At 46.1% G+C, this 25,365-nt stretch overlaps 2 long non-coding RNA genes across 2 annotated transcripts in view; both read right to left on the minus strand.

Annotated features, from left to right (window-relative positions):
- LOC148137987 (uncharacterized) overlaps positions 1–14,791 on the minus strand; it is a 30,594-nt gene extending 15,803 nt beyond the window's left edge. The window contains exon 1 of the long non-coding RNA XR_015754120.1: positions 14,664–14,791. This is a non-coding gene — a long non-coding RNA (uncharacterized LOC148137987). The remainder of the gene's footprint in view (positions 1–14,663) is intronic.
- The window catches only part of LOC148137979 (uncharacterized), a 658,828-nt gene that overhangs the window by 409,172 nt on the left and 224,291 nt on the right, over positions 1–25,365 (minus strand). The window lies entirely within an intron of this gene.

The following is a 25,365-nucleotide window of genomic DNA, read 5'->3' on the forward strand; positions in this document are numbered from 1 at the left end:
CTTCCATTTGACTTCATAAATGCATCAGTTCACACCTGTCCCGATGAAATTCAATTTGCCACATCTCTGCCCAATGTTCCAGCTGATCTACATAGTGCTGCAACTTTTAACACTCTTCCTCACTGTCCACAATTCCCCTAACTATCCCGAATCATTACATGCCTTTCCAAATGTTGTCTGCAAAATACTAATCAAACTGCTGACCTTTCCATCTGAATCACAGATATAAATTACACATAGACATCGCAGCACTGATCCTTGTGAAACACCCTTGCCTACAGACGTCCAATCAGAAAGTGACCACTCCACATGCCTCTGTCTACTATCACCAAGAAAATATTGTATCCAACTTACCAACGAGCATGGATTGTGATTTGATCTTCCAGGTCCCCCTTGCTATTTGGAAGCTGTCCATTCAAAATGACTCTATATTTTGATTCCGAGATTAAATTGGCTGTCTCACTAATGCACTGACTGCATCCTTTCTTCACAACAAAACAGGACCTTGTTTGGTTGTTTGCCTGATCCTGCCTAAATCCCTACAATCCCTCAATAATCACATTGCTGTCATGATCATTCTGCAGCCACACCTCCACAATAACAGTTCGATCATATCTGTTCCCTTCAGTTAATGCTGTCATTCCATCTGCCTTGTAGCAAATGCATGGTGCATGTCACCGAGAGGGGGCCTTTGAGGGATGGATAGAGGTCACAGAGTGGGAGAGATGTTTGGGGGTGCGACAATGTTGCAGGGTTAAACATAGTTACAGTTGCTACAGAATGTCCACAGGAGAAAACATTTTATTGTTTGGAGGAAGTTAGAGAGATAAAGCGTCTTTGATTAGATTCCAGAGATAGGGATGTATGTAGGGTTGTGGCTCGTTACATGGACTATGTTGAGCAGGGCGTAGAAACATTCACAGCATTCCAGGATGTCGTACATTTAACAACGGTTATGGGATCTGGAGAATATCACAGTGATAGGGAGGATGGTATGGACTGGAGAATATTACAGGGAAAGGGAGGGTGGTATGGACTGGAGAATGTTGCAAGCACATGGAAGATGATATAAGCTGGAGAATGCTGCAGCAATAGAGAGGAGTATATGGACTGGAGGATGTTGCACGGACAGGGATGAAGTTGTAGACTGGCACAGTTAGAAGGAGAGATAAATTTATGCACTGGAAGGTATGTCAGAGAGAGTGAGTGGTGTGCATGCTGCAAGATACAACAGGGGTAGGGAAGCTTGCAGAGACTAGAGGAGAGAGTGATAGACAGACTTGTGAGAGACCAGATTCGCTTATGAGCATAGGATGTGCTACAGTGAGCAGAGCCTTTTGCAGATATAAATGAGGATGCACTGGCCACAAAGCAGTCATACCTATAGATAGGTAAATAGGAACTGAAGGAAATGAAGAGATTACACAGGCTAGGAGTGTTGTATGCAGTGGAGTAGATTAACCTGAAAGGAAAGTTTTAGACACAACAATGTTAGGAAATAATGGGAGTTCCAATGGTGATAGCAGGTTTCAACAATTCGGAGGATATAGACCTGAAGGAGCTTTGACAGATAGCGATGGTACAGTAAAAAGAATTGCAGTGGCTTCTGTTTCATAAGCAATCCATAAGCACTTACAATAGCCTATTTGACATGTGCATTATCTCTCGACCATTTATCAGACAGCGCTGCAAATATTTCACTGGCTCTGCCTACCAGCTTAGACTGAACTAGAATTACCCAGAAGACCTCGGGCCACTCTACCTGTCTATGCAATTTTTCAAATGAAATACAGAGTTCCTTGACAGTAGAGTCACAGGTAGTTAGGATAGCGAAGAAGGCGCTTGGTGTACATTCCTTTATTGGTCAGAGTATTGAGTACAGAAGTTGGGAGGTCATGTTGCGGCAGTACAAGACAGTGGTTAGGCTACTTTTGGAATGTTGCATGCAACTCTGCTCTACTTCCGATCGGATGGATTTTGTGAAACTTGAAAGGGATCAGAAAAGATTTACATCAATGTTGCCAGGGATGAGCTATAGGGAGAGTTTGAACAGGTGATGTTCGTTTTTCCTGGAGAGTCGGAGGCTGAGGGTGACCTCATAGAGGTTTATAAAATCAAGAGGGGCATGGAAAGGGTAAATAGATAAAGTCTTTCTCCTGGGGTGTGCGAGTCCAGAATTATAGGGTGAGGTTTAGGGTGAGAGTAGAAAATATAAAAGATAAAAAGGGGCAACTTTCTCACACAGAGGATAGTACGTGTATGGAATGAGCTGCCAGAGGAAGTGGTGGAGGCTAGTACAACTGCAACCGTTAAAAGGCATCTGGATAGGTATATGAATAGGAAGGGTTTCGAGGGAGATGGGCCGGGTGCTAGCAGGTGGGACTGATCTGCAGAATGTGACCATGAATGGGTTGTGGAACCTGGAGGATGTCATGATTTGAACCACAGGTAATGTTTGATTGGATCTTTCAGCCAATCTTACAGATGGTCCAATTGCAACACTTAAGAAGCATTTGGATGGATATATGAATAGAAAGGATTTGGAGGGATATAGACCAGGTACTGGCAGGTTGGACGAGATTGGGTTGGAATAACCTGTCGGCATGGCTCAGTTGGAATGAAGGGTCTGTTTCCATGCTGTACATCTCTATGACTGTAAGATCGGCTGAATTGTCCAATCAAAAATTACCTGTGGTTCAAATCATAATATCCTCCAGGTTCCACAAGCCATTCCCTGAACCATCCTGCAGGTTCAATGAATCCCGGAACCTCTAACCTTCTGCAAGTCCCACGTTCCTTCCGAAATTTGTACCATCCTCCAGGTTCTGCAGCCCTTCATACCTTGTAACATGGCCCAGACTCTCCAACTCCTCCTTGCTCTGCAATGTTCCCCAGAAGGGCACTGGAGGATGGTGGGGGTAACAGAGATATGGAGGGACATCAGGACGGGAGGATTTTGCAGACATTAGGAATATATGGACTTGAGGAGGTTTCACAGTTTATGAGTGTTGTAGGGACTGGAGGAACTTACAAAGATAGGGATAGTTTTAGTTTGGAGGATTCTGCAGAAAACATTTACGTGGTTAAAGGCAGAATTCCTAGCAGCGTGCAGGAACAAAGGGATCCTGTATCCCTCAGGTTACCACCCAAGGTGACAGGCTGTTAAGAAGGCAGATGGTGTGTTGGCTTTCATTAACAGGGGGATTGAGTTTAAGAGATGTGAGATGTTGCTGCAGTTGTACAGAACCCCAGTTAGACCACACTTCGAATACTGTGAACAGTTCTGTTCGCTTCATTATAGGGAGGACGTGGAAGCTTTAAAGACAGTGCAGAGGAGATTGAGCAGGATGCTGCCTGGACTGGATGGCATGCCCATAGAAGGTAGTTTGTGGAAGCTAGGGCTTTTCTGATCACAGCGAAGGAGGAAGAATGGTGACATGATAGAGGTGTACAAGGGAATGAGAGGCATAGATAGAGTGGATAACCAGAGACTACTTCCCATGGCGAAATGGCTATCACAAGGGGACATAAGTTTAAGGTAATTGGCGGAAGGTTTAGCTTAGATATCAGAGGGATATGGGCCAGGTGCTGGCAGGTAGGACTAGATTGGGTTGTGATATCCTGTCGGCATGGAAGGGACTGGTACGTTATTTACACAGAGTGTGGTGCATGCTTGTAATGGACTGCCAACCATGGTAGTAGATTCAGACACGTTACAGACATCTAAGCAACTCTTGGATAGGCACATCAATGAGAGGAATATGTAAGGTATGTAGGTTCGTTTCATCTTCAGAGTAGGATAATAGGTCAGCACAATATTGAGGGCTGAAGGGCTTGTACTGGAATGTGCTATTCCATGTTCTAATAGCAAGGGTTATGGTGGCAGCAAGAGGTTTCGGGAAGCGGGAGAGGATGCGATCTGAATGAAGTGACACAAACAGGAGGCAGATGACCAGACTGCAAGAATTGTGGGGACTGGAGGTGCTTTCACAGGGAGGGAGGAGCATAGAGCCACAGGAGGTTACAGAAATGTGGAGAGCTATCGGGCCTACAGGAGTTCATGGAGATGGGGAGGTTGGGAGGAATGGAGCAGTTTACAGGGATAAGGATGTTGGTAGGATGGGGTGTTTTACACAGACAGGAATGTTTCAGGTGAATGGAGCTGAGTACAGAGATAAAGTGGGTTGTACAGATTATAAAAACAAATAGACGTATGGAGGGTAGTCGTGACTGAAGATGTTTATAGACACAGGAAGGCTTAGGTTCTGCAGGTTATTTAGATAAAGGGGGTGTGGAATCAGACAAATTCTCCAAGTGATAAAGACAGCAACTTTGGTTGGAGACAGTTTCACAGATTAGGGAGCATGAGTAACCTCCTCCAGTTTGGTCAGAGTGGGAAGGGTTGTAGTGGAGGGTGATGTTTACACATGTAAGAACTGGAGAATATTATGGAAATGAGTAGATGGATGGAGACACTGGAGGAGCTTACATTGACAGGGTGGGTGCTGGCAATGAAAAGATATCACATAGATAGTGGGTCTTGTAGGAAATGTATTGAAAGAGTCACAGGCATTGGAATGACTTCTGCAGATTGTGAGTATTACAGGGACTGAGAGGATCGTAGGGTCTCCACCGATTGATCATGTCTTTAAGAATATGTAGATACGGAAATCTTAAACCCAATGCATGCAGTCTTCATTTCAAGACCAGAGCCTTATTATCCCTCATCAGCCAAGGATCCCTGAACCTGCTAGCTTTTCCCTTTATCCCAATGGGGCCATACTGGCCCTGGATTCTTGATACCACACTTTGAAAAGCCTCCCATTTGCCAGTTGTTCCTTTTCCTTCAAACAGACTCACCCAATCGATTGGAATCATAATATGGAGGTGCCGGTGTCGGACTGGGGGTGGACAAACTTAAAAATCACCCGACACTCGGTTCCAGTCCAACCGGTTTATTTGAAAGCCCTAGCTGTCAGAGCACTGCTTCTTCATCAGGTGGTTGTGGAGCACAATCCTAAGGTACAGAATTTATAGCAACAGGATGGCAGTGTCATGGAATAGAATATCAAACAAAATTAGTTTAAGCCTTTCATCTGTTACAGTGATGACCAGCGCTTCCAAAGCGAGTTGGATTATAGCTGGGCGTTGTGCAATTTTAAATTCACGGCATTGACGCTGGCCAGATTCTGCAGAATGGCCCCAAACCTGGCCCTGTTCCAGTTTTCCTCTTCAATCTGTGGACCTGCTGATCTTTTTCCATAACTATGTTAAAATGAAGACAGTTGTGGGCACTGGACCCAAAGTGCTCTCCGAATGACACTTAGTCACTTGCCCGACCTCGTTTTCTGAGGGGAGGTCCAGTGTTTCACCTGCCTGAGTAGAGTAGGGCCCTCTGCATATTGATTTAGGAACCTTCCTTGGACACATTTGAAAAATTGCCCTCCGTCCAGGTCTTTTTATACTCGAGGTGGCCCAGTCAATACAGGGAATATTAAAATCTCCAGCCTGCACTCCTCTATTATTCCTATAGTTATCTGCAATCTCTCTACACATTTGCTCCTCTGGTATCTGTTGGGTCTACAACAGTCTACAATACAGTCCCAACAAAGTGACCACCCCTCTCTTTTTTCTAACTTCTAACCATGTGGAATTTTAAATGAATATATGTTTTAAAAATTGGTATTAACAATCCATAAATAAGTATTGATAAAAATCCAAACACTTGACCTTCAGAGAAAGACAACAGCTCACTCTCATGTGGTCTGCACAACATACCCACAGCAAAGTGTTTGCCTCTCAATTACCCTGTGAATTGGACGAGCCAGCTGCTCAGCTCAAGGGCAGCAAGGGATGGGCAAGAAAGGCTGGTCAGCCAGAAACACCCACATCCCATACCTGATTTTTAAAAAAAATCCATTCAGATTGGTCCCAGCACAGTTCCGGTGGAACAATATCCTGGCCAATTACGTTGGTAGATTTATGGACATGGTTTTAAACTGACAGGGAGGATGCAGGGACAGGCTTCAGGTGAAAGGAGCTCTCCAAATCCAAAGAGAAAACGTGAAGCATCAGAGCAGCGTGGGAATGTGACCGAAGACAACAGAAAGGAACAGGATGGGACAAAGTTTAACTAAAACTGTACATCAGCAAATCCATTTGTGACAGGAAATTGTGGGAACGAGTAAATTATGTTTTTTATTAATGGACAAAGTCTCTGCAATGGGGTAGATGGATTTGTGACACAGAGATAAAAGAGATTTAGACACCCGAGAGATGTGGTTACTGGGCGAACTAAAGGTGGAACATAAATATTCAATGTTTCACAGCCTTGTGCAAACTCAGGCAAAATGGGCAACGCTAACAATAATGGGTAAGAAAGACATTATAGAGAAAGTATTTCGTCTCAGATCATGAAGTAGAGTCAGTCTGAATGTAAATTCTGGCTACTACTTGCCAAGGACACAAGCAGCAGAACAGTTTTAGACCATCAAACAGCATTTCATGGCTCGTCACTGCAATACATAGGAATTCATTGGAATTTTTAATACAGGCATGGTGAACATTTAGTGAAATGTCAATATTCGCAAAGTCTGGGACAATCACACTGACAACAGTGATATTGGAAGAGGAGTTCAGAGAATTTTTTCAGTGTTTCTTAGAATAACACATTGTGCAACTGGCGAGGGACGTAACTGTCTCAGAGCGACTGTTGTGTGATAAAACATAGTGAATGAGTAATGTCATCTGGAGAGATCCTCTGGGAAATTGTGATAAAGTGCAGCTTAAAGAAATATAAAGTTTTAAAGTGAATCACAGAACTAGAAACAAAAATAGCCAATTACATAGGTTTGAGAGGAGAACTGACCAAGGTAAACAGGCTAAACAGACTGAAATATGTGTCTGGAAATGTACAGTGGAAAACATTTGAAGGAAGAGTGTAAAACACTCAACAAAAGGACATTCCACAAAAAGAGATTAAAACTCAGCAAGAAATCCCCACCAGTCCCTCACTCAGGACAAAATGGATCATATTAGATTATGAGGCTGAGAAGATCAGCACAAAGTACTTAAAATCCTGAAGTGAGAGAGAGTTTTAGGAGTAAGTTTTAAAGGGATTGCAAAGGGTCTGCTCGCAGGAGGAGGGCAGTGGGAAGGGGAATCGTTGCCAAGGTTTATTGACACGATAGGAACAGGGAAAGATGAAGGTGCTGGAGGTCGTGAGAGAGTTACAGAGAGTGGTCAGGGCCTGAACGGTGTTACAAAGCCAGTACGAATTGCTGCAGCTGGAGGGGTTTGCAGAGGTAGGGAGAGACATATGTATTTTTATTTATTCATTCATGGGATGTGGGTGTCACTGCCTGAACCAGCATTCTTGACCCCATGCTAATTATCCAGAGATTGTTGGGGCCCTGGTGGATATATTTAATACTTTGCTGGCTACAGGTGAAGTGCTGAATGGCTGGAGGATCGCGAATGTGGTTCCTTTGTTCAAGAAGGGCAGCAGGGGTAGGCCAGGTAATTACAGAGCAGATAGTCTAACAGCAGGGGGAGGGAAATTATTGGGAACAATTGTGAGGATGAATCAACACTTGCAAAGGTAAGGATCAACTCGGTTTAGTCATCACGGATTTGGCAGAGGGAGATACTGTCTGAGGAATTCAGTTCAGTTTTTTTCGAAATGGTGCTTAAGTATATTGATGAGGGCTGTGCAGATGATGTGGTTTACATGGACTTGAATAAGTCCTTTGACAAGATGCAAAATGGAAGGCTGGTCCAAAAGGACTGGGTTCCAAGGCAAGTTGGCAAATTGGATGCAAAATTGGTGGATAGAATACTTTCACCAGCGGGTGTACCACAGGGATCTGTGCAGAAAACATTGAACATTAATAACTCGGATATGAAAGCAGAAGGTATCATTAGTCGGTTTGCAGATGATATGAAAGGTGAGGGTGTTGTTCACAGTGAGGAGGATGGTCTCCGTCTGCAGTCCAATGTCGATCGGATGATAATCTAAGCAGAGTTTAGTTCTGATCGAAGTGAGGTAATACTCTGGGGGAGGTACGATAAACGAAAGACAGACATAATGAAAGGTAGGTCCTTGCGGAGTACTGAGGAATACAGGGACCTTGGTGGACAAGTCCATAGATCCCTGAAGGTGTCTGCACAGGGAGACAGGGTGGAAAAGGCACCTCAACTGAGACCGGGAGAGGGACCCATATCCTGGTGGGGTGAATTGCTGGAGATGCTTGAGAGGATATAACCTGTCTGGCAGGGTGTTGGACCTTAAACAGCCGTAAGGCCAGAAAGAAGATAGAGGCTGGTACACGAGTTAAAGACAGCAATTTTAGCAGACAAGGCAGGCAAGAACATAGCATGGAATGGTGGAAAACTGATGATTAAACTGCATTTATTTCAATACAAGGGGCCAGACAGCTAAGGAAGATGAAGTCAGGGCATGGATTGGAACATGGGACTCGGATATTATAGTTATTACAGAAACACAGCTGAGGGAGGGGTAGGACTGGCAGTTCATTGATTCAAGGTAGAGATGCTACAGGAAGGGGAGGCAAGAGAGGACGTGTGGTGGTGGGTTTTGATTGCATGAATCATCACAGCAGTACTTAGAGAGGATATTCCTGTGGGATCGCCCAGTGAAGCTATGTTAGTGGAACAGAGAAATAAGAATGGGTCATCACTTTGACACGACCGTACTGCTGACCCCGAATAATCTGTGGCAGACTGAGGAACAAATATGTCACGACATCTTAAATATCAACCATAATAATAGGGCTGTTATGGTAGGGGTTTTTAAACTTTCCAAACTGAGACTGGGAGTGCCAGTGTTCAGCGTTTGCAAAGGAGGAATTTGGTAATTGTGTTCCAGAAAACTCCCAGTCAATATGTAAATGGCCTGAAAAGTGAAAGGGGCAAAACCTGACCTCCACTTGAGAATTAAGGTAGGGAAAGGGACTGAGATGTGAGTGGGAAAGCGTTTTGCCAAAGTGACTACAGTTCTAGTAGTTTGAAAACAGCTTTGGAAAAGGACAGGCCTGGACCACAAGTGCAAGTTATAAAATGGGGCCAGACCAATTTTGATCGTATTAGCCAGGAACTTTCAAAATGTGATTGGGGAAGGGAATTATTTACAGGGAAAGAAAGAGTTTGGCAAGTGAGAATATTTTAAAAGTGAGATAAACTGATCGATCAGCGCCAGCATGTTCCTGTTTGTGTGCAGGTCAATGCTGACAGCATTCAGAAACACTGGCTGTCTACTGAGGGTCTGGTCAAGGAAAAGGGGGCAACATGTCAGGTATAGCCCGCTGGATCAAGGGAATCCCTGAGGATATACAGGGGCTGTAGGAATACACTTTGAGTAGAAAACAGGAATGGAGAAAGGCTACATGAAATAGCATCAACAGAGAAGGAAAGGGGAATCCAAAAGCGATGTATATTAAGAGTGCATAAGTAACTCGGGACAAATAGTGTCCATTAAAGATCAATTAGGCCATCGATGTTTGGAACTGCAGGATATTTGCTGAGATCGTAAACTATTTTTTCACTCCAGAACTTACTGTGGAGAAAGACTGGGGAACTCAGGGAACAAGAGTAATACATTAGACCACAATTGGAGTTCTCTGCAATTCCAGTCTCTCTGCTACAGGAAGGATGTTGTGAAACTTGAAAGGGCTCAGAAAAGATTAACAAGATATTGCACGGGTTGTTGCTGAATAAGCTGGGCTTACTGTCACTGGAGAATTGGAGACTGAGGGATGACCTGCCAGAGGTTTATATAAACATGAGGGGCATGGATAGGGTAAGCATTCAAGGCCTTTTCCCAGAAGTTCGGGAGTCCAAAACTAGAGGGCATAAGTTTAAGCTTAGAGGTGAACGGTTTACAGAGGGACTGAAGGGACAGCTTCTTCACATACATGATGATGTGTGTATGGAAGGAGCTGAGAGAGAAAGTAATGGAGACTGATACAATTACAACATTTAAAAGGTATCTGGATGGGCATCTGAATAGTAAGGGTGTAGACGTATATGGGCCAAATGCTGGAAAAGGAAATGGATTTATTTAGATCTTCTGGGAAGCCTGGACGAGTTGGGGACCGAAGGGTCTGTTTCTATGCTGCATATCTCTATGACTTGAAAACAGCGCATGTTATAAAAGAGGTGGTGCTGGAGGTTTTAAACACAAAGCTATGGCAAGTTCCAGAACTTGATTAAGTGTATCACAGGACACTGTGGGATGCTAGGGAAGAAATGGTGGAGCCTCAAGCAAAGGTATGTGTACTACTGACAGCCATGTGTGATGGGCTGGCAGGCTGGATGGTGGCATCATGGACAGTGAAGGAGGTTTTCTGAGATTACAAAGGGATCTTGATGAAGAGAGTGAATGGGCTGAAAAACTAGAGATGGAATTCAATACGAGGTAATGCATTTTGTAAAACAAATAAGGGTAGAGCTTATACAATTAATGTTAAGGCTTCGGTTAGTGTTTTAGAGCAGAGGGACCTCTGGGTTCAGCTACATAAATCTTGAAGCTTGCATCACAGGATGGATAAGACAGTGCTTGGTATACCTGACTATTGCTCAGTCCATTGAGTGGAGGATTTGGGACGTCATGTTGAGATTGCACAGACATTTGTGAGGCCTGTTCTGCAATACTCTGTCCATTTCTGGTCGCCCAGTTAACAGGGAGGATATTATTAAGCTGCAGGGCATTCAGAAGAAATTTACCAGGATATTGCTGGGTATGGAAGGCTCGAGTTCTGAAAAATGGCTGGATAGGCTGAGTCTTTTTTCACTGGAGCCTGGAGGTTCAGACATGCTGCTATAAAGGTTTATGAAAAAATGAGGTATATAGATCAATTTAATGGTAGTTGCCTTTCCCTCAGGATGGGGGAGTCTCAAGAGGAGGGGCCACATTTTTAAGGTTAGAGGAGAGAGATGTTAAAAAAAAAAGATATGGAGCAATTTGCGACACAGAGGATGGTTTGAGTGTGGAATGAACTTCCTGAGAAAGGGGTTGATGTGGGTGCAATTACAATATTTAAAAGATATTTGGATAAACAGGTGAATAGGGAAGGGTTGGAGTGATGTGGGCCAGCAACAGGCAGCTGGGAAGAGTTTAGTTTTAGATTATGGTGGGTATCAGCTGACGAGTCAGTTTCCATGCTGTATGGCTCTATGACAAGAATATGGTTTTATTCCATTATTGAAGAAAGGATCAGGGCTGGGTCCACTGATGTGCATCATCTACATAAACGATTTGGTTGAAAATAGAGGAGTGATTGTGCGAAAGTTTGTTGATGATCAAATGAATGGTGTCGTGGGCAGTAAATACGGTTATCAAAGGGGATCGTGACCAACTGGGCCAGTGGGCCAAGGAATGAAAGATGGAGTTTAATTCAGCTGTTGGAGTTTGTTAAGACAAACACAGTTAATGGAAAGGCTCTGGCCAGGGTTGAACAGAGAGAGAAAGACCAGGGTGTGCACGTTACATTGTTCCTCGGAAGTGGCATACCAGGTGGACAGGGTGGGGAAAGCGACATTTGGCTCATTTGCCAACATTGGCCTGCATTTTATTACATACGTTGGAGATATTTGTAATATTATCCTAAATATTTCCCTTGGGCAGAGGAGGCCACGGGGTGACCCTAAGAATGGTGAATAACCAAGGGTAGGTGAGTACAAAACTAGAGGGTATAAACGGAGGTGAGAGAGCAAGAATTTAAAGAGGGAGCTGAGGGGGAACATTATCCACAGAGGATGGTGCACAGACGGAACGGACAGCCAAGGGCACATGGGAGAAACAAGAACAATTGCAGCATGGAAAAGGGGAGGTATATTGAGGGGAGAAGGATTGATGAGATAAGGGCCAAACGCAGGCAAATGAGACACTTTCAGTTTGGGTAACATGGGCAGCATTGAGGAGTTGGAGAAAGTGAGGTCTGCAGATGCTGGAGATCAGAGCTGAACATGTGTTGCTGGAAAAGCGCAGCAGGTCAGGCAGCATCCAGGGAACAGGAGAATCGACGTTTCGGGCATACGCCCTTCTTCAGGAATGAGGAATGATGGTCCAGCAGGCTAAGATAAAAGGTAGGGACGAGGGACTTGGGGGAGGGGCGTCGGAAATGTGATAGGTGGAAAGAGGTCAAGGTGAGGGTGATAGGTCAGACTGGGGTGGGGTTGGAGAGGACAGGAAGAAGATTGCAGGTTAGGAAGGTGGTGCTGAGTTCGATGGATTTGACTGAGACAAGGTGGGGGGAGGGGAAATGAGGAAACTGGTGAAATCCGAGTTCATCCCTTCTGCTTGGAGGGTTCCTTGGCGGAAGATGAGGCGCTCTTCCTCCAACCGTCGTGTTGTTGTGGTCTGGCGATGGAGGAGTCCAAAGACCTGCATATCCTTGGTGGTGTGGGAGGGGGAGTTGAAGTGTTGAGCCACAGGGTGGTTGGGTTGGTTGGTCCAGGTGTCCCAGAGGTGTTCTCTGAAACGCTCCGCAAGTAGGCGGCCTGTCTCCCCAATATAGAGGAGGCCACATCGGGTGCAGAGGGTGCAATAGATGATGTGTGTGGAGGTGCAGGTGAATCTGTGGCAGATATGGAAGTTTCCTTTGGGGCCTTGGAGGGAGGTGAGGGGGGAGGTGTGGGCGCAAGTCTTGCACCTCCTGCGGTTGCAGGGGAAGGTGCCGGGAGTGGAGGTTGGGTTGGTGGGGGGTGTGGATCTGACGAGGGAGTCACGGAGGGAGTGGTCTTTACGGAATGCTGATAGGGGAGGGGAGGGAAATATATCCTTGGTGTTGGGTCCATTTGGAGGTGGCGGAAATGACGGTGGATGATGTGCTGTACATGGAGATTGGTGGGGTGGTAGGTGAGGACCAGTGGGCTTCTGTCCTGGTGGCGGTTGGAGGGGCGGGGCACAAGGGCGGAGCCCCCTGCCCCCTGTACTACACCTCCTCCCACCCTGCCCCCTGTAAAAACGCCATCCCATTCTTCCAAATCCTTCGTCTCCGCCGCATCTGCTCCCAGGAGGACCAGTTCCAAAAACGTACAAACCAGATGGCCTCCTTCTTCAAGGGCCGCAATTTCCCCCCCGACGTGGTCGACGATGCTCTCTACCGCATCTCTTCCACTTCCCACTCCTCCGTCCTTGAGCCCCGCCCCTCCAACCACCACCAGGACAGAACCCCACTGGTCCTCACCTACCACCCCACCAACCTCCATGTACAGCGCATCATCCGCCGTCATTTCCGCCACCTCCAAACGGACCCCACCACCAAGGATATATTTCCCTCCCCTCCCCTATCAGCATTCCGTAAAGACCACTCCCTCCGTGACTCCCTTGTCAGATCCACACACCCCACCAACCCAACCTCCACTCCCAACCGCAGGAGGTGCAAGACTTGCGCCCACACCTCCCCCCTCACCTCCCTCCAAGGACCCAAAGGAAACTTCCATATCCATCACAGATTCACCTGCACCTCCACACACATCATCTATTGCATCCTCTGCACCCGATGTGGCCTCCTCTATATTGGGGAGACAGGCCGCCTACTTGCGGAGCGTTTCAGAGAACACCTCGGGGACACCCGGACCAACCAACCCAACCATCCTGTGGCTCAACACTTCAACTCCCCCTCCCACCCCACCAAGGATATGCAGGTCTTTGGACTCCTCCATCGCCAGACCACAACAACATGACGGTTGAAGGAAGAGCGCCTCATCTTCCGCCTAGGAACCCTCCAAGCAGAAGGGATGAACTCGGATTTCACCAGTTTCCTCATTTCCCCTCCCCCCACCTTGTCTCAGTCAAATCCATAGAATTCAGCACCGCCTTCCTAACCTGGAATCTTCTTCCTGACCTCTCCACCCCCACCCCAGTCTGACCTATCACCCTCACCTTGACCTCTTTCCACCTATCACATTTCCGACGCCCCTCTCCCAAGTCCCTCCTCCCTATCTTTTACCTTAGCCTGCTGGACAAACTTTCCTCATTCCTGAAGAAGGGCTTATGCCCGAAACGTCGATTCTCCTGTTCCCTGAATGCTGCCTGACCTGCTGCGCTTTTCCAGCAACACATTTTCAGCATTGAGGAGTTGGACCACAGGTTCTGTTTCCGTTCGGTATCCAGTTAAAGAGGATTACAGTACCGAAATAAAGCATGTTGTAGACACTGAAGCAAGTCACAGCGATAGGGATGGTAGTCTGGAATACAGTATGTTTCAAATATGTGGAGGAACTATCGGGAATGGAGCAGGTTACAGGGACAATTACTGTTATACGAGTTAAAAATGACTGAAGACACTGGTGCAGAAGACATGCCATAGATACAGTGTTGCAGAGTAAGGGTCTTAGTACAGTATTGGAGGGAGAACACAAAACAGAAATATCCCAGGCAGCATTCCCAACTTCTCGTCGGAGGCTTGCTTTAGCCACTGTTGTACTCATGCTCAGTACGGCAGCGCAGGCCTGGATTGATAACACTGAACTCCCGATGCTGTCTCAGTGCAACATAAGTTAAAGTAGATGTGGTGATTGAGCATGGCGTGTGTCTATACTGTGTTCCCCATCCAGCACTGTATCTATATCATGTCTTGTTAGCCAATGTTTTGAGCCCTCTCATTGCTCTCTGCTCTGTGCACTGTGAGTGATCTTACCTCACTGCAGGATTTATTGAAGGCTCCAGATCTCCCTGCCCTTTGTCTCTCTGGCTGACCAACCATCTTCAATGGGGTGATGGATGAGACACACAGCAGTTGGGAAGTCTATTGAGTCAGCAACTTCCGGAGTACCTACAGGAGACAGTGAAATAGACGGAATGGGAAATTAGATTGATGCAGTGAGGGTTACACAAGGAGAATGGAAATGAGCCCCACAGAGATCTGAAAAATCCCAGTCTCCATCCCTGACCTGTGCAGTTGCGTCTCTTTAGAGTGGAGAATTCTGTTGGCTCAGGATCTGGAGTAACTGCAAGAGACAGACAGTGACAGAGGCAGCAATTGGACGCACATAGTGAGGGATACCACATGGAGAGAGACTAAGTGATATCACTGGAGTGCTGGAAGACTTCAGGATCACACAGTCATGTTGAAAGAATGGTTTAGCTTCATGTGTCAGTGCTCAGGGATGAGCAACCAGTGAGCAGGTGAAGTGATGGCCTAGTAACATTATGGTTAGGGAATTTGTCCAAAACCTCAGCTAACGTTCAGGGGAGGCAGGTTTGAATCCCATCATAAGATAAGGTGGAATTTAAAATCAATAATTTTTAAAATAGCAATTAACAATCCATAAACAAATACGAAACCATTGCTGATGTACAAAAATCCCAATCCCTTAGATTAGATTCCATACAGTGTGGAAACAGGCCTTTCGGCCCAAGAGTAACCCACTCAGACCCATCTCCCTCGACCTAATACACCGAACATTATGGGCAATTTAGCATGGCCAATTCGCCTGATCTGCGCATCTTGGGACTGTGGGAGGAAACCAGAGCATCCGGAGGCAATTCACGCAGACACGGGGAGAATGTGCAAACTCCACACAGTCGCCCGGGGCTGGAATCGAACTTGGGACCCTGGTGTTGTGAGGCAGGAGTGCTAATCACTGAGCCACCGTGACGCCCACTTGTCCTTTCGACAACAAGATCTGATCATCCTCACATGGTCTGCACGACATACCCACAGCAAAGTGTTTGCCTCTCAATTGCCCTCTGAAATGGCCAAGCATGCTACTCAGCTCATGGGCAGCTAGGGCTGGGCAATAAAGGCTGGTCAGCCAGAGACACCCACATCCCCTACCTGATTTATAAAAATATCCAATAGGATGGTCCCACTGGAGCCGTGCTGGGACCAGTGTCCTGGCCAATCATGTCAGTAGGTTTAAGGACAGGGCTTTAAACTGACAGAGAGGATGCAGGGACAGGGTCCAGGTGAAAGGAGCTTTCCAAATGCAAAGAGAAAAGGTGAAGTATGGGAGCAGCATGGGAATGTGACTGAAGACAAGCAGAAAGGAACAGGATGGGACAGAGTTTAATTAAAACTATACATCAGGAAATCGGCTTGTGACAGGAAATTGTGGGAAAGAGTAAATTATGTTTTTTTAAGGAATGGATAATGTCTCTTCAATAAGATAGATGGATTTGTGACAAAGAGATAAAAGATTTAGACACCAGAGAGACGTGGCTACAGGGCGATAAAAAGGTGGACAGAAATATTCAATGGATCACAACCTTGCAGAAACTCAGGCAAAATGGGTAACACTAAGAAAGGCATCACACGGAAAGCATTTGACCTCAGATCATGAAGTAGAATCAGTCTGAATGTAAATTCCGGCTACTACACAAGCAGCAGAACAGTTTTAGCCACCAAACAGCATTCCGTTGCTCATAACTGCATTACACAGGAACTCATTGGAATTTTTTTAACTAACACATTGTGATAATTTTGGGGAACATCAATATTCACAAAATGTGGGACAGTCAAACTGGCAAGAGTGATATTGGAAGAGGAGTTCAGAAAATTAGTTTTCAGTGTTTCTTTGAATAACACATTGTGCAACTGGCTAAGGACAGAACTATCTCAGAGCGACCATTGTGTGATGAAACTTCGTGAATGAGTAATGTCACCTGGAGAGATCCTCTGGGAAATTGTGATAAAGTGCAATTTAAAGAAATATAAAGTTTTAAAGTGAATCACAGAAAGGACAAGCTACAACTAGAAACAAAAATAACCAATAACATGGGTTTGAGAGGAGAACTGACCAAGATAAACAGGCTAAACAGACTGAAATATGTGCCTGTCAATGAACAGTGGAAAACATTTGAAGGGGCAGTGTAAAACACTCAACAAAAGGACATTCCACTGAAACAGACAAATCCTCAGCAAGAAATCCCCATCGGTCCCACACTCAAGTAAAAAGGATCATATTAGATTATTGGGCTGAGAGGATCACCAAAAAGTATTTAAAATTCTGAAGTGAGAGAATGTTTTAGGAGTAAGTTTTAAAGAGATTGCAAAGGGTCTGCTCGCAGGAGGAGGTCAGATGGAAGAGAGAATAATTGTCAAGGTTTTATGTCACAAAAGGAACCGGGAGAGGTGAAGGTGCTGGAGGTGGTGAGAGTGTTACAGAGAGTGGTCAGGGCCTGAACGGTGTTACAAAGCCAGTACAGATTGCTGCAGTTGGAGGGGTTTGCAGAGGTAGGGAGGGACATGTGTATTTTTATTTATTCATTCATGGGATGAGGATGTCACTGATTGGACCAACATTCTTTGCCCCACTGCTAATGACCCAGAGTATAGCACAGAGTCAGCCATGTTGCTGTGGGTCTGGTGTCACGTGCAGGCCAGACCAAGTTAGAATGTCAGATGTTCTTCTCTAAAGGACGTAAGTGAACCAGATGAGTACTTCCTACTGGTCAACAATGCTTTTATGGTGGCCTCACCAATGTCTTGTACAGATACAACATGACATCCCAACTCTTACTCTCAATGCTCTGCCCAAAGAAGGTAACCATCCCAAACGCCTGCTTCACCAGCCTGTCAACCTGTGACACCACTTACAACAAACTGTGTACCTGCATTCCTGGGTCTCTGACTGACAACACTACCCAGGGCCCGAACATTAACTGTACAGGTCCCACCCTGGTTTGTTTCACCAAAATGGCACACCTCACATTTATCTAATTAAACTCCATCTGCTATTCTTCAGCTCACTATCCCAGTGTGCTATTCGTCCTGTTGTATCATAGATAACTTTCTCCACTGTCCACTTTACCAACAATTTCAGTGTCACTCAAAAAACTTATTTACCACAAAACCAATATTCCCATCCAAACCATTAATCCAAATGACAAACAACAGGGGACCTACTTCACCGCTGGTCACATGTCTCCAGTCAGAAAGGCAACATGCCTTCCATCACCCACTGTCTCCTACCATCAAGCAAATTTTGTATCCAGTTGACTAGTTCTTCCTGAATGCCATATCCTTTTTACACTGATCTGAGCTTATTACCCAGTTTACCAGACAGAACGTAGAACACAGAACAGTACAGTACAAGACCCTTCGGCCATGATGCCATGCCCATCTTTTACCCGACTAAGATCAAACTAACTTATATACCCTTCATTTTGCTATCATCCATGTGCCTATCTAAGAGTCTGTTAAAATGTCCCATTACACCCACCCACCACTCTCTATTTAAAGAACCTACATCTGAAATCTTCCCTTACCCATCCTCCAATCACCTTATAATTATGCCCCCCTTGTACCATGTATGCCATGGGATAAAGAGGTCTCTCACTGTTCACTCTATCTTTGCCTCACACCATCTTGTTCACTTCTACCAAATCACACCACACTCTTCTTCACTCCAATGAGAAAAGCCTTAGCTCTCTCAACCTTTCTTCATAAGACATGCCCTCCAGACCCAGGTAGTATCCTGGTAAATCTCCTCTTTACCTTCTCTAAAGCTTCCACATCCATCCTGTAATTAAGGGATCAAAACTGAACACAATATTCTAATCGGGATCTAAACAGGGCTGTATAGAACTGCAGCATAACCTCATGGCTTTAAAACTCAATCCCCCAGCTAATGAAAGCCAATACAACATATTCTTTCTTAACAACACTACCAGCTTAGTGGCAAATTTGATGGATCTCTGGTCATGAAATCCAAGATCCATCTGTTCCTCCACACTATTCAGTATTCTGCCTTTACTCCTGTATTCTGCATTCAAGTCTCACCTTCCAAAATGCAGCACTTCACACTTTTCCAGATTTGACTTCATCCGCCACTTCTCAGCCCAGCTCTACATCCTGTCAATGTCCCATTGCAACCTCCAGCAGACATCCAAACTATTCACACTCCACCAACCTTCGTGTCATTGGCAAACTTACTTACCCGCTCTTCCACTCACACATCCAAGTCATTCATAAAATCACAAAGAACAGAGATGTTTTGACCTCTCCCTGCAGAAAACCACTGGTCACTGAGCTCCAGGCTGAATGATTTCCATCTGTCATCACCCTGTCTTCTATGGGCCAGGAATTCTGTATCCAGACAGGCAGTTTCCCTGTATCCCATGCTCTGTACTTTCTCAATGAGCCATAAATGTGTTTTGTCACATTCTCAAAGGATTCAACAAGATTTGTGAGGCATGACCTGTCCCTTACAAAGTCATGTTGACTTTCTCTAATCAAACTATGGTTTTCTAAGGAATCATAAACCCTGTATCTCAGAGTCTCCAATAATCTGCACATCACAGACAGAAGACTGATAGGTCTGTGATTCCCAGGATTATCTCTATTCCCTTTCTTGAACAAGGCATGGCTGATTCACATAACCTGCACATCTTTGGGCTGTGGGTGGAAACCGGAGCACCTGTCGGAAACCCACACAGACATGGAGAGAATGTGCAAACTCCACGCAGACAGTGGCCTGGGGCTGGATTTGAAATCGCGTCCCTAGTGCTGTGAGGCAGCAGTGCTAACCACTGAGCCACCGTGCTGCCCCATGTAACTCTCTAGAGCCCTGCTTCTGATCCTTGGTTCCTCAAACTTAAGTTAGCTTCCTTCTTCCTCTTGACTAGATGTTCTACATCCCTTGGAACCTTGTCAAATGCTTTGCTGAAGTTCATGTGGACAACGCTGACTGCTCTGCCTTCATCTATCTCTTGGTCAACTCCTCGAAGAGTCAATCCGGTTTGTGAAACACGGTTTCCCACTCACAAAGCCCTGCTGACCATCTCGAATCAGCCCTTGCCTTTCCAAATGTACGTAGCTCCTTTCTCTCAGAATCGCCTCCAACAACTTCCCAGCACTGGCTCACGGGGCTGTGATTTCCTGGCTGCTCCCTGCAGACCTTAAGTGATGGAACAGCATTAGCCACCCTCCAGTCTTCCGGTAATTCAATGTGTGTGTTGATAATATAAATATCCCTGTTAGGGACACTGCAATCTCTTCCCTAGCTTCCCATGAATATTCAAGGATAGACCTAATAAGCGACTGAGGATTGATCTACCTTTATTTGTTTTAAGATTCCAGCACTTATTCTTCTCTGTTGAGGATTCTTTCCAAGACATCGCTATTTATTTCCCCAAGTTCTTGAGCTTCCATGTCTTTCTCCACAGTAAATACTGACAACACGATTTTGTCTAATATCTCACCCACCTCCTGATAGTTAAGGTGCCCTATTCTCTACCAAGTTACTCTTTATCCCTTATTGAAACGTGTGTAAAGGTTTCTGAAAATTCAAATAAACCGTATCCTCGGTACAACCACTCCTACATCCGTATCTGTTCTGCTATTTATATTCACACCAATAAAAATAAAATCCAACAGGCTCAAAAACACATTCTCTTTTTCTTAAAAGTGTTTCTAAGGGTCCAGTTCATTGACATATCCTTTCAAACATATTTCAGCTCCCGACTTACAATCAGGCTAACACTGTTTGGTTTCAGACTGGGCAGCAGAAAGGGTTATGGGAGTTCGTGTTTATCAACATGGAAAAGGTAGCTTACAGTTTCAACAGGAAATAGATGTTTTGGAAATAAGGAGGGTCGTGGGGACTGAAGGACATTATGGAGAAAGGGAGTGATGTGGGGATTGTATGAGGTTATGCATGTAGAGAATGCAGTGGTGATTGAAGAACATTATGGAGATAGGGAGTGCTGTGGGGCCTGAAAGGGGCCAAAGAGATCTGCAGGGCTGTTGGGCCTGAAGGAGGTTGCAAAGATCAGGATTAGATTAGATTACTTACAGTGTGAAAACAGGCCCTTCGGCCCAACAAGTCCACACCAACACGCCGAAGCGCAACCCACCCATTCCCCTACATTTACCCCTTTACCTAACACTATGGGAAATTTAGCATGGCCAATTCACTTGACCTGCACATCTTTGGACTGTGGGAGGAAACCGGAGCACCTGGAGGAAACCCACGCAGACACGGGGAGAATGTGCAAACTCCATACAGTCAGTCGCCTGAGTTGGGAATTGAACCCGGGTCTCTGGCGCTGTGAAGCAGGAGGATCATGGGGATTGAAGGAGGTTGCTCTGAATGGGAAGTTCGTTGGGTCAGGATGAGATTATGGAGATAGGGAGGGTGGTGGGGCCTTTTGGAGGTTGTGGATTTAGGGAGGTTTATGGGGAATGATTCAGGTTACATGGATAGGAAGAGTTGTGGGGACTGAAGGAGTTTATGGAGATAGGGAGGACTGTGGGGACTGAAGGAGGTTATATAGATTGTAAGTTTATAGAGAAGCACAGGAAAGAAGAGCAGGTATCGGCCATTTGACCAGAGTCGGTCCCACCATTCAATATGATCACTACTGATCATCTCACCCAGTACAGTATTCCTGCTTTCACACCTTACTCTGATATTATAGTGACTACTGGCATTTAGTGATACAGCGGGCTGTAGTAACTGGGACAGGGGTGGGGGGGTGGGTGGGGGGGGGTGTCTTACAGAGATAGGGAGGGTTGTGAAAGCTGGGACAGGTGACAGATACAGGACGGGTTTTAGGAATGGGAGGACTTTACAGGGATTTGGAGGAATGCAGGGATGGGACGTGATAACAATCACAGGGAGGATTTTGGGAGCTCGATCGAGACGGGTACAGCTGAGAACAGAAGTGAGTCAAACATTCAGGACAGGCAGGGACGAGGTAGGACTAATAAATTAAACTAATAAATTAAATTTATTTCAATGCAAGGGGCCTAACAGGGAAGGCAGATTAACTCAGGGCATGGTTAGGAACATGGGACTGGGTTATCATCGCAATTACAGAAACATGGTTCAGGGATGGGCAGGACTGGCAGCTTAATGTTCCAGGATACAAATGCTACAGGAAGGATAGAAAGGGAGGCAAGAGAGGAGGGGGAGTGACATTTTTGATAAGGGATAGCATTACAGCTGTGCTGAGGGATAATATTCCCAGAAATACATCCAGGGAGGTTATTTGTGTGGAACTGAGAAATAAGAAAGGAAAGATCATCTTATTGGGATTGTATTATAGACCCCCCAATAGTCAGAGGGAAATTGAGAAACAAACTTGTAAGGAGATCTCAACCATCTGTAAGAATAATCGGGTAGGTATGGTAGGGGATTTTAACTTTCTAAACATTGACTGGGACTGCCATAGTGCAAAAGGTTTAGATGGAGAGGAATTTCTTAAGTGTGTACAAGACAATTTTCTTATTTAGTATGTGGATGAACCTACTAGAGAAAAGTCACAAAGACAGGGAGGTTTTTCAGGTCTGCAAAGGACGACCCTGACGAGGATGGCTTAAGGAACTGAAGAGTTGTTTTTCTTCAGTTAAGGAGAGATGTGACAGAACCCGGGATTAAAGGCAAAGGCAGAAACTTGGAGAGTTTTACTGATATGAGGAGCTTACAGGGATAAGCAGGATTGCAAGGGCTGATAGAGATAGGGGAAGTGGTATCGATGAAACAGACAATGGAGAAAGCGATTGACATAGGGAGGGTTCTGTGGAACAGATGAATTTACAGACAAGATGGTGATAATGAAGCCTGAGATTTTTCTCATGTTCCTTGCCCAGCATTGTTACTACATCATGCCCTCAGGGTCTGAATTAAAGTCCACTAACTCCTCCTTGCGCTGTTTACTGTGAGTGATCTTACCGGCTGCAGGATTTACTGAAGGCTCCATATCTCACTCTCCATCCCTCTGGCTGACCAACTGTCTTCAATGTGGTGATGGACGAGACAGGAATTGGGAATTCTGCTGAGCCAGGCACATCAGGAATACTGACTGGAGACAGAGAATAAGACAGAATGGGAAATTATACTAAGGCAATGAAGGTTACACATGGAGAATGGCACTGAGTCCCACAGAGATCTGGAAATTCCCAGTCTCCATCCATGGCTTGTGCAGTTGCTTCCCTCTGGAGTGGAGAATGCTGTTGGCTCAGGATCTGGAATAGCTGGAAGAGCAAGAGACACTGACAGAGGCAGCAATTAGACTGTCGCAGTGAGGGATACCACATGGAGAGAGACAGTGATATCAGCAGAGTGCAGGAATGTATCAGGATCACACAATGGTATTATCAGAAGTGGTTCTGACCAGTGAGCACTGCTACCAATACTCAGGGAGGACTGAGCTCTTTTATTGGGATAGGCTCCCCTGGTAACAGATTATGCAGTGTGTTATAAATGGACACAGATGAGGAGGGGGACAGGTCTCAGGTGAATGGAAATTCCCAAGTCCAAAGAGAAAGGTTGAAATATTGGAACATCATGGAGATGTGAATGAAGACCAAAAGAAAGAAACAGTAAGGGACTGAGTTTAATTAAAATACGACATTGTCAAACAGATTTGTGACAGGAAATTATTGGTTAAAATAAAGTAAATGCCATTTCCGCCCCTCACAATTCCTCACACAACACAAGTGACATCACTTCCGCCCCTCACATCATCGCTGATGTCACTCACTCAGTGACTCCCACTCCACTGCCGTGTTTGCCACCATTTCCGCCCCCACCAACGCTACTCACCTGCATTCTGCTGACACCACCCCCAGGTCCCACCGTCACCATCTCTGCCCCCAGAACCCTGAGGGGAACATCACCCCTGCTCATGACTCCATCCCCATTCCCCCTAACACCACACCCACTCCAGTTACAGGCTCATCGCCTCTCCTAGCTCTGCACCTACGCCTCGTCCCAGCTCCCAGTCCTGCCGAGATTTCACCATTCCCTCTGACCTCCCCCTCATTGAGGACGAATGATCAGTCCTCAGCAAAGGCCTCACCTTTATCCCCCTCCGTCCAGACATCAATGAATTTAATACACGCCGTGACATCGAACACTTCTTCCACAACCTCTGCCTCAGAGCTTACTTTTACAATGAAGACTCCCGCCTATTTTCTGAGGACCCCTTTGCCGGCCTCCAATACACTCCATTCACCTGGACACCTCGTGCTGGCCTATTACCTGCCTTCGATTTCTTCATTTCCAACTTCCACCGAGACTTTAACCACCTCAACCTATCTACCCCTCCCCCACTCCAACCTCTCACCCTCACAACGTGCAGCTCTCCACTTCCTCTGCTCCAATACCGACCTCACCATCAAACCAGCAGATAAAGGGGGTGCAGTGGTAATCTGGTGCACTGACCTTTACACCGCTGAAGCCATGATGCCAACTCAAAGACACCTCCTCCTACCACCCCCACTACCATGACCCACCTCCCATCACCAAACCGTCATCTCCCAGAGCAAACATAACCTCATCACCTCAGGAAGAGATGTCCCACCCACAGCTTCCAACCTCATTGTCCGGGATCCCCCACTGCCCGGTTCTACCTCCTTCCCAAGATCCACAAGCCTGAACACCCTGGCCGACCCATTGTCTCAGCATGCTCCGACCCCACCGAACTCATGTCTACCTACCTCGACATTGTCCTATCCCCCAGTCCAGGAACTACCCACATTCGTTCGAGACACCACTCACACCCTCCACTCCTCCAAGACTTCTGTTTCCCTGGCCCCCAACGCCTCATCTTCACAATAGATATCCAATCCCTCTACACCTCCATCCACCATGACCAGGACCTTCTTCATCTCCCGACGTCCACAACAGTACCCTTCCACCGATACTCTCATTCGTTTAGCTGATCTTGTCCTCAACAGTCCATATTCCGTAGTTACAATGGCACCATTCCCCACGTCTTCCTCCGCAACATTGATGACTGCATTGGCGCCACCTCGTGCTCCCGCGAGGAGGTTGAGCAATTCATCAACTTCACCAACACATTCCACCCTGACCTTAAATTTACCTGGACCATCTCTGATACCTCCCTCTCCTTCCTGGACCTCTCCATCCCCATTAATGACGACCGACTTGACACTGACATTTTTTACAAACCTACCGACTCCCACAGCTACCTAGATTACACATGTTCCCACCCTACCGCCTGCAAAATTCCCAACCCCTATTCCCAATTCTTCCGCCTCCGCCGTACCTGCTCCCAGGAGGGCCAGTTCCACCACAGAACACACCAGATAGCCTCCTTCTTTAGAGACCGCAATTTCCCATCCCACGTGGTTAAAGATGCCCTCCAACGCATCTCATCCACATCCCGCACCTCCACCTTCAGACCCCACCCCTCCAACCGTAACAAGGACAGAACGCCCCTGGTGCTCACCTTCCACCCCACCAACCTTCGCATAAAACAAATCATCCGCCGATATTTCCGCCACCTCCAAACGGACCCCACCACCGGGGATATATTTCCCTCCCCACCCCTCTCCACTTTCCGCAAAGACCATTCTCTCCGTGACTACCTGGTCAGTTCCACGCCCCCAAAAAACCACCCTCCCTTCCTGGCACCTTCTCCTGCCA

Source organism: Chiloscyllium plagiosum, unplaced genomic scaffold (assembly GCF_037043375.1).
Source record: "Chiloscyllium plagiosum isolate Xiang-an unplaced genomic scaffold, Cpla_swu_hap1 HiC_scaffold_42, whole genome shotgun sequence".
NCBI classification, from domain to species: Eukaryota; Metazoa; Chordata; class Chondrichthyes; order Orectolobiformes; family Hemiscylliidae; genus Chiloscyllium; species Chiloscyllium plagiosum.